Source organism: Nannospalax galili, unplaced genomic scaffold (assembly GCF_000622305.1).
Source record: "Nannospalax galili isolate Female #2095 unplaced genomic scaffold, S.galili_v1.0 scaffold859, whole genome shotgun sequence".
Lineage (NCBI taxonomy): Eukaryota > Metazoa > Chordata > Mammalia > Rodentia > Spalacidae > Nannospalax > Nannospalax galili.
In genome coordinates this window covers 361,283-372,355 of record NW_008342889.1, presented here as the reverse complement: position 1 = coordinate 372,355, position 11,073 = coordinate 361,283, and positions in this window count along the sequence as shown.

The window sequence follows — 11,073 nt, the reverse complement described above, 5'->3', positions numbered from 1 at the left end:
CTCAATGTTCCCTGTTGTATTTCATCCAGTGGCTCCTCCAAAATCTATTGCCTTGGATTCAGTGGATAGAGGGAGGGAGGGAGGGAGGGAAGGAAGGAAGGAGAAGGAAGGGAGGAGGGAAGGAAGGAAGGAAGGAAGGAAGGAGGGAGAAGGAAGGGAAGTAGGGAAGGAAGGAAAGAAGGAACATTTGTTTTTAATCATTTTGGGAAAAATGGGGAATGACACTAAAATTTTTTTTTTTTTTTTTTTTTTTTTTTTTTTTTTGTCTTGTTGAGACAGGGTCTCCCTGTAGCCCCAGCTGTCCTGGAACTCACTATGTAGACTAGGCTGGCCTTGAACTCACAGAGATCCTCCTGCCTCTGCCTCAGGAGTGCTGGGATTAAAGGCATGCAATGCCCGGCTTGGAAATTTTATGTGTGTCCAAAAGATAAAAATTTAGGAGCAGGAGAGAAGGCTCAGCAGTTAACAGCATCGGCTGCTCTTGCAGAGGACCCGGATTTGATTCCCACCACCCACATGGTGAATGACAGCTGTCTGTAACTCCAGTTTCAGGGATTCTGAAATCATTTTCTGACCTCCTTAGATATTGCACCATGATATGGATGTACTTACATACACATAAAATAAAATTAATAAATAAAATAATTTTTTAAAATGTGCTGGACTGGATTGAGAGAGAACATCTTGACTAAAAGATAGAAACATGGTAAGAGGTCTGACAAGGGTGAGGTTAGTGATTAAGACTTTCCTAACTCATAATTAATGAAAACAGAGGGAGAGTCAAGGACACTCATTAGGATGAGTACTCAGAGATGGAATGTAAGATGGTCAGACAGGTTAGCTCTGTTTCCACACCCCCTACACAACACAAACATTCACAGACAACACACACATACATACACACACACACATGCACGCACACGCACGTGCACCCAGCCAAGCAGTAAGCAGCTCAGCCTCTGCTTCTGTCTGAAGGAGTTGCTGTAAATAACTGGGTCACAGAGGCAACACAGTGCTCCAGGTGGTTGGCAATGCCCACAAGGAAAGACTTCACGCCAGTGCTAGATGTTTCTGTTGATTGCATTTCAGTCTGTCACTGGGAGAAAGGGGAAAAGGGAATTCTCAAATTCAAGTAGAAATTTTCCATCAAAAATTCCACCACACAGGAGGCCTGCTGTGAAGATGCAGACCTTCAATCCTAGTACTTAGGAGGCAGAGGCAGGTGGATCTCTGGGAGTTCAAGGTCAGCCTGGCCTGCGTGGCAAGTTCCAAGTCAGCCAGGGCTACATAGTGAGACACTGGACACTGTCTCAAAAAGCAAACAAGCCAAAAAAAAACAGGACAAAGTGATTTCACTAAAAAAAGACTCTAAGTTCTAAGTAGAAAAGTAATAAGAAAAAGCAAATAAGTATACAAAAACACCTATATTGAAAAGAAAAAAGAGCCAGTGATAACTATCATTGAAAAATTTTAAAAACAAAAAATATTTACATTCATAAACAATTTCTCTAGTAAAATGACTACTGAAGGATTTAAAATACATACTATGCAAGTGTTAACTATTTAAACAGTAGTGACCACACAAAAATGAAAGTTAAAAAATATCTCTTTCCTGCAGGTAATGCAATCTTGAGTATTTTGAGTTCAAAACTCCTGTATCTAAAGAAATACTGTTCAGTTCATTAATAAAGAAAATATATCTTTTTAAAAAATCTATTTACAAAAAAACCTCAATGTCAGATCTTTACAGAAAAATAAGAAACATTTCCAAATGATTTAATAAACATATGTAAATGTACAGTAAGTCATGTTTAAGGCTGAGATAAAGAATGATCTGAAACATCAGTTCTCCACAGATTCTACTATAAACACAAGGAAATTCTAATTTTAAAATCCTAACAGAATTTTTACATGAAATTTAAGGATTCTAAAATTACCCCCTTCCACACACCCCTCCCAATAAAAGATGGAAACGTGGTAGAAAGGAGACAGAGAACTGCGATGCCTAATATACAGATTAATAAATACACACCATGTGTATTGTGGTGATTCAAGTGCTCCTAGGCATATAATTAAGACACAGCACTTTTCAGAGATAATAGCGTAGCTAAACTATTAGCAATAAACATGCTATAATAAGAAGGCCTCAAAACAGAAACAAGAGCCATGGTCTAAAATGCTCAGAAGCAGTCAGGGCTCAAATCAAACCTAAGAAGAAACAAGATGCCCAGAGCTCTTCTGAAGTAGAGAAAGTAGGAAACAGGAGGAGGAAATTCTCAAGGAGTCTTCAGTAAATAGCGACAGGCACTCACTTGGAGTGTCACCCAGGGCAGCTCTTCCATAAAACAAAGAATGACAGAAAATGCTTCTAAAGGGAAAAGATTAACAAATCTAAGGAAATGACCAGGAAAAGGGAGAATCACACGTGAATACAATGTGTTAAGGTAGACTCTTAACTGAGCAAGTGACTACTGTTTAAAATAGTCAAATAAATAATAATAATAATAATCATCATCATCATCAACTCACTGTAAAAACAGTATCTATTATGCACAGTCATGTCAGTGGAACATATATTGTATTATCAGTCAAAACGTTAAATTCTGTTTCTAGATTTATAACTCGCTAGCCTTGAAATTCTACTTATTTGAAAATTGGGTTTTAGATTTAAAATTTGAAGAGGGGGTGGCCTCTGGAGGAAGGTGATCAACCAGTGATCTCATTCAAACCCCACCCCTGCACTCGACTTTACAAAGGAGAGCAAAGGACCTCGGGGCTCACTCCTCCAGAGCTGCAAGTGGAGGACCAAAATTCACTTCACTTGGCTGTGTTCCCTTTTTATTTCTCGGTCTGAATTTCATTACCCAAGAATTCCACAAGGTGGCAATAACGCTGAACTAAAAGTAGTTAAAACTATCCTTCAGAAGCTAATGTTTACAGCTCTACCCCCAGCTTTTAGGAATCCACCAGGCCTGGAGCTGCTAGAACAAAGACCACACAAAACGCAGGAGAGGGAGAGAGGAAGGATGGCTTCCTGGGGAGGCCCAGCTATGCCTAGGCCCCCTTTGCCACACAAAGGGGGCTTCACCCTGCTCAGGCTCATTTTACAGAAAAAAAAAAGAAAAAATTATAAGAAAAATCAAGTTATTGAAAGCAACAAAGATAACAAGCAGAATTCCATCTTTGTAAGATCAAGGTCTACATCTAGGATTCTTACCCTACAGCAAGCTGAGATCTCTAAAGAGTACTGATTTGACTAACCCAAAACGGCCTCCCTTCTTAACCACCCTCCTCACTGGAACAAAAATGACACTTTTACTATCTTCTTTATAACCCGAAATGAGGGAGAGGGCTGGAGAGGTGACTCACTCTTACAGAGACCAGTTCTATTCTCTCTCTCTCTCTCAAAAATAAAAATAAAATCTTAAAGAAAAACAAGAAAGGCACTTCAACAATTTGGTTCCTTTTTAGCACAGGCTAATATGAATAATGTTCCTAGTCACTACTAAATACTGGTTTCATCATTATAGCAACATCAGCTTCAGAATTTTTATAAGGATCCTTCACTTTTCTTTCCTGCCGCTTAAATAGCCCATGAGGAGCTTAATAGCCCATGAGGAGCTGGGGTTATAGCTTATAGACTGAGTGCTTGTCTAGAATATATAAAGGTTTAGGGTTTCATCCTCTCCAACAGGAAATAAATCAAGCAGCTGTGTTTTTCATTATCTGCTACCTTAAACATGGACCTATGAGTTAGAAACAATAGAAATTTCTTTCAGATTGAATTAAAGGGAGAAAGGTGACTTGGGCTATTTCAAAGTAATCATGGACTAGTAAATCATGGACTATTTCAAAGTACCCAAAGACAAGAAGTTTCTTTAAGTGGTACAGAAGTTTCTTTAAGTCAAGAATCAGAAAAACCATCGGGCTTTGTGGTCAACTTAACACAACTTAGAATTTCCTAGGAAGGGATTCTCAATGGGGGATTGTCTAAATCAGGTTGGCCAGTGAGCTTGTCTGTAGAGATTTGTCATGAATGGATGTGGGAAGACCCACCCTGAAACTGGACAGCACCATTCTCTGGGTTTGGGGTTCTGGACTGAGTAGAGAGGTGAGCACGCATTCATTTTTCTCTGGTCTTAACTGGCTGTGACTAGCTGCTTCAAGATCCTGCCAAAGCAACTTCTCTGCTGCAGTGACCTGTGACCTGGAACTAAGCTCCTTTCTCCCCTAAGTTGGTTTTTGTCAGGAGAGCTTGTCACAGCAACAGAAATGAAACAGAACACAAGCAGAGCATCCGTAATCCAAAAACTTAGAATGTGGCTGGAAGTCATGCTCCATGTTTGAAGTCCCAGCACTCAGAAGGTTGAAGTAGGAGAATCACAGTGAGTTCGAGATCAGCCTGGACCTCAGAGTGAGTTCCACCCTCACCCCCAAAAAATCCCTGAATGTGAAATGCTCCAAAGTCCAGTGAAATGCTCCAAAGTCCAAAACTTTTTGAGTACTGACACGCTACTAGGAGTGGAAAATTCCACGCCTGACCTCATAATGATGAATCACACTCAAAACATAGGTGTAATAAAAATCTAATATATAATTACCTTCAGGCTATGTGTATAAAGTGTATATGAAACAGAAATGAGTTTCATGTTTAGACTTGGGTCTCTTACCCATTGGCCCTCCTTTCGATATACATGCAAATACTCCATAAAATATAAAAATATGAAATATTTCTAGTCTCAAGCATTTGGCATGTCTAAACTTTTGTCTCTTTCTGATGACTGATTTTCCTTTCTTACACATCCTTATCTCTAGTGGCTAGAAGAGACTAACCCACATCTTTGATTCCTGACTCCCAAACTCTGAGAGACAGCATCTACCCTGGTGGGAGCAAGAGCAGTGATTAGCAAAGAATCTGAGTCCCAGCTACCCTAAGAAAGTGACAGGCTGGGTATTTTTTTCTGGGAAATATTTTGAAAAAAAGTGGTTTGGAAGCACGGGAAAATGGCTCAATGGCTAAAGTTCTTGCTGTGCAAGAAGGAGAGCCTGAGTTTGATCTGTAGCACCCACATAGAAAAGCCAGGAGTGCCTGTGCACACCTGTAATCTCAGTGATGAGGAGGCAGAGACAGGAGGATCCCCAGAGCTTGATGGACAGCCAGTCAGTCTAGCCAAAACGGTAAATACCAGGTTCAGTGAGAACACTTGTCTCAAAAAGTAAGGTAGAAAGCAATTGAGAAAGACACCCAATGTCCACCTACATGTATGCATATACACATAAGCATGTGCCCAAGAAAACATGAACACATACACGCAAACATAAAATCGTTAAAATCAATTTGCGATTTAGGCTTGGGATATAGTTAGTGGTAGAGCACTTGCCTAGCCCTCTGAGGGTCCCTGGGTTCCATAGATACATAAGTAACATATTTATTTCCAAAATAATCAAGATGGAATTCTAAATTATTCAGCATATTCATACGTATCCCTCTTCCTACAATGTTAATACTTTAAAACTTAAAAAGTATAAAGTGGGATACAGATTTTGACAGTTGCTCAGAGGATTTAAAGTTAGGTAAAAAAAAAAACATAAAATTCTGAATTTATATTTGCAGTGTGTATACTTTCTCTGCTCATTTTAGCATGAATTGTTTTTTAAAAATGTGTACTGATCATAGAGCAAAAATACACTTGAAAATCACAGAAGATTAATTTAAATTTGATACATAGAAAAGCTTCTTACTAAAAGTGGAATCACTGAAATAGTTTGCCATCTGCAAAGAACGCTTCTTTCTGGGAAAATGGCCTTTAAGTCATGAGGCAGCTCTAGCAAGGGTTTTTAATATCCTGATTAGAACTGGGTCTGTAAAACTAAAAAGAGAGGAGAGACAGAGAGAGCTTTAAATTGCTTAAAACTAATATTTATTATTCTATTTATCAAAAGAGAAATATCAAACTTACCAATGCATTACAAGTATCAGCTTCTGTCAGAGACTAAATTACATACCACTTAAATCCTGCATCACCAGCACTCAGACTTATGACGCACATCAAAACTGAGTGGCAGGCTTGTTATAACATAGATGGCCATCCTGCCTGACCTCTCCTTCCCCTTCAGATTTCTAGTTCTGTGGGATCCAGGCATGTGCACCAATAACTTGTGTTTCCAACAAATTTCCAGATTAAATTGATGCTGTTGGTTTGGCAACTGTGCTGTGTAAACTCCAGCTCTAAGCTCAGGACTGGGAAGCCATTGCTAACTGACCCTGTTCTGTGCTCATAGAGTTACAGCAAGTATAACTAAATAAGCTAAAAAGCATGAGCAAACAAACAGCAAAGCATTTCATTGGCCTACTTCTCAGGATCTCACAACCCAAATTAGAGATGAGGATAATGGTGTTTAGAAACTTAAAAATACATAGATGAATGGATCAGCAAGATGACTCAGTGAGTGAAGATGCTCTAAGCCCGATGACCTGAGTTCCATCCCTGGGACCCACATAGTAGGAGAGAATAAAGTGCTGAAAGTTGTCATCTGATCTTCACAGGCATGTCATGGCATACAGGTACCCATGCACACATGCACACACAAAAAAAAAATTTTTAAAGAATAAATGTAATATTGAAAAAGTATCTTGCTGGCCATGGTGGCACACACCTGTAGTCCCAGCACTTGGGAGGCAGAGGCAGGCGGATCTCTGTGAGATCAAGGCCAGCCTGGTCTACATAGTGAGTTCCAGGACAGCTGGGGCTACAGGGACACTCTGTTTCAAAAAGACCAAAAAACGAAAAAAGAAAAAGAAAAAGGAAGAAAAAGTGTCTTAGAAAATACATACATGGATTCACAAATGACAAACGAAAAGCTCTCAAAGGTAAGCAAAAGCCCAAAGGCTGGAGTGATGGCTAGTGCGGGTTACCCCGGCCATAGATACTGACTTGCTTCCGGGCTACTGTCATAAAGAGAATTCTACAGTAAACCAAGTCATAGGAACATCTTTACTTTCCAGTGTATTTAAACGTATGTCTACACCATGGTATAATCTATCACATGGGCAAAAATATTATGTCTTAAACACATGGCTACATAGTAAGACCCTATCTCATAAAACAAAACATAAAAAGACTGCATCAAAGACTAGTGGTCTCATATGGCCACAGGATCTAACAATAATAAACAAGTTTGAAATAATGCCAGGAGTATCTAAATGAACACACGGACAGGAGGTAACCACATGCCATTGGAACGAAAAATGACACTAATAGACTTACTTGCTTGAAAAGTAGTAAAGTTGCCAGAAACCTGCAATTTTTTAAAGTACAAAATCAGTGAAGCACATTAAAATGGCATGTGTTTACCATAGTCAAAAGGAAAAAAAAAAATATGTGCTCAGATCATCACATTTGCGAAGCATGCGCTATAGTACTGCTACAGATTTGATTGTCAGGGTGTTCAGAGTGACTTCGCTCTGCCATTCGCTAAGAATAGAATCCGAGAACTTGCATAACTCTCTGAGGCTGGTTTTCATAATGCTTATTGAAAGTGATGCTATGAACACTATCAGGTAACACATATCTGAACATCCCAAACATATCAGGCATTCAATAACAGACTCTACAAATCCTAGTGCTGGGGATGAGGTGTGCGGGGCAAGGCACTCAATGCATTCAATCCTCACAAGTACCAAGACCCCATCATTATAAGCATCATCACGTACGCTGTTACTCCACTTTATAAGCAGGAAAACAGAATTACAAGATTACAGCTACTTGGATAAAAACTCAAACACTTGAGATCTGCAGTTACATGCTTGCCTTTCTGCAAACATCAGCTTTCTTCTCCTTCTATGTTTTGCATTTCAAGGTTGTTTTCTGTAGCTGTGACCCGGGAATTCTCACTGCTGGATGACTTTCTCACATGAGAACATTCTTAGCCATGCCATTAATGTTCTTCATTATAAGTGACACTTGATTTATTTTTTTGGATACTGGAGAGCCCACTCAGGCCCTGGTGCACGCTAGGCATGTGCTCTGCCATGCCACATCCCCAGACCATTAGTTATTTTATTTGATGATTACTTCACTTCTTTTTGAGACAAGCTGGCCTTGAACTCATTCTGCAGACTGAGCAGGCTTTGAATTCCTGATCTTCTTCCTTCAGTCTTCCAAATAGATGGAATTACTGGCCTGTGCCCCAGGTCTGGCAAGTTCACTATTTTTATATCTCATTTCATTGGGACCTGGTTGATAGATTTTATGCAAAAGTAAGATGGGGGTAATTTATTTTTTACTAATAATCTCCATTTTTCCATCATTATTCCAATCATCACTGGTCTTTCTGCATTTTTATTCCAAGGTAAGGTGGGGGGGGAGATCTGACCTTGAACTTGTATAGCTTAGACGGTCATCTCTGACTATTCAATACGAGATTTCTGGTTTCTAGGGTTACCTGATTTATATTACATCATTAGTGACACAAAATGATATAAACGCCTTCTGATGACATTTTTATCCTCCCCTCTTTAGCTTCATGAACAGACGCCTGTCCAGAGAGCTATTTCTCCAACCAGTATGGAATCCATCAAGTTGTCACTCGAATATCATTATTGTTCATCTTATCCTTGTATTTTTTTTAACCTCCAAATGCCTGCAATTCCTTCTTGCGTTTTTTGGCTTTGTTGTTGCTATTTTGTAGCCAGGGTGGCCTCAAACTCACCCTCCTGCCTCAGCCTCCCAAGTGCTAAGCTGACAGACATGTGTCACCAAGGCTCAGCCTTTTTTCTTGCATTTTTCATGTTTGTTTTCATAGTAAGTATTATCTCTTTACTCTTTTCCTCTGCTATCTTGTGATTTTTCCTGAGTGAACTTGTACAGTTCTTTCGGTGCTTGCTTTGAACCGAGCACTGCTGGTGTTGACGAGACTGTATGATTTCATGGAAGACCATAAACCGCACTTCCAGAGGCACATAATGTAGTGGTATCAGAAACTCTGAAAGCTAGAAAAGGTTTCATAGACAAGGGGAAGTTTGAATATGGTCATAAAGAAGTAACAAAAGCTCTCAGGTATGCAGAAGGAGGAAAGTTATCCCGCGAGATGAAGGAGTTATTTAAGATGAATGCAGACCCAGCAATACTGAAAAAGATTTCCAGAGGAGACAGTGCATTTACTTGGGAACTGAGTATCTGATCTGGGAATGCCCCTAATGCTCTGTAATCCTTCATGTAACCAAGCTTGACAACAGTGATTCATCCGACTTTTTCATTCTTAACTCAAATGTGCCTCCCCACCCCTCAAGTCCGTTATTTATTTTGACTGGTTAGGAATGAAAGGCTGGGGAAGGAGACCAGGACTTTGCTAGGCAAGTATTCTATCACTGAACTATTCACTGCCCCGCACACCCCACTTCAGTCTTCCCAGGGTCCTTCTTAGGAAAATTCAGGGCAACTTTTACCAAGCAGGAAGTATGCATAAAATATAAAATCAATTTGCCAAAACTACCTGTGTTAGTTACTGTTCTCATGGAACAAAATGCCTAACAGCAGCAACTAAAGGGGAGAGACGTTCATCTTTGCTCATAGTTTGAAGAGGGCACAGCCCAGAGAGCAAAGGCATGGTGGTGTTCAGAGAGGAAAAACATTGTGGCAGCAGGGGTATGAGGCCGCTTGCTCACACCTGGGCAGATCAGGAAGCAGAGAAAGGGGACTGTCTGAGTTCCTCTGGCTTCTCTTTCCCCCTTTTGTGTTCACTCCAAGACCACAGGCTACTGAATGGTGCTGCCAACATTCAGAGTGGGTCTCCTTCCTTAGGTAATCATCTCTGGACACATCCTCAGAGATACAGAGATGTGTCTCCCTGGTGATTAGAAATCTAGTCAGTGAATGGACAGTGAAGAGTAACCATCACATAGACCAAATTAACTGTAACAGTAGGCAAGTGTCTGGAGTAATCCACCTGGACTCTGAGACTATCTTTTATAGGTATTTCAAAAGTTTATTTTAGGCCAGCGAGATGACTCAGTAAGTAAAGGTATTGTCACCAATCCTGATGACCTGAGTTCAGTCCCCAGAATCCATTTGTAGAAAAAGAGAACCAACTCCTACAAGTTGTCCTTTGACCGCTAGATGCACACAGACACACACGGACACACACACACACACACACACACACACACACACACACAAAATGTAAAAATGTAAAAAAGAAAATTTTTAATTTTTTTATTTCATCATTCATTTGAATCTGTCCAGTTATGTCATGTATTGTTGTGGGAATTAGTCTCTTCAGTACATACCAGTAACTTGTATCTTTGTTGTCAAAAGGTTCACACACATTGCATCATGTTCTTTACTGCCTGTAGCAGGTTTTGAGAACTCTCCACAGCTCCTTACCATCTTCCCTTACTGTGTTATGGGGGGGGGGGGGCAGAGAGATATTCCGTTGTCATAGCGAGCTCAAGAAGCAGCATGCACTGAGTGCCTTAAATGACAGGATTTCTTCCCATAGTTCTGACAACAGGGAAGCCCAAGATAGAGGTATTGGGTGGTTTATTTTCCCGGCAAGCCCTCTCCTCTGGCTTGCAGATGGCTGTCTTCTCCTTCCAGAGCCCTTAAAAGCAAAGAGAGTGACATAGTCTTCTCTTCTAAGGGCACCAATCCTGTCTCAGGGACCTCACCACACTGATCTCATTTAAACCTAATTACCTAGCCAAAAGCAATGGTACATGACCATAATCCCAGCACTTACGAGGTGGTGGCAAAAAGATCAGGAGTTCAAATCATCCTTGGTTGTGCAGAGTTCAAGGTCATGCAGAACTATGTGAAACCCTATCTCAGAATAAAGGAAATGAGGGCTATTGAGATTGTAAAGACGCTGTCCACTAAGCCTTACAACCTGCGTTGAATACCCAGGATGCACATGTTGAAGAGAAGTGACTCCCATAAGTTGTTGTATGACTTCCACACATGAGCCATGGTGTACCACACACACACACACACACACACACACACACACACACACACACACACACACAAATAAATAAATACATTATAAAAAAAAACAAAATATAACTCTCTTTAT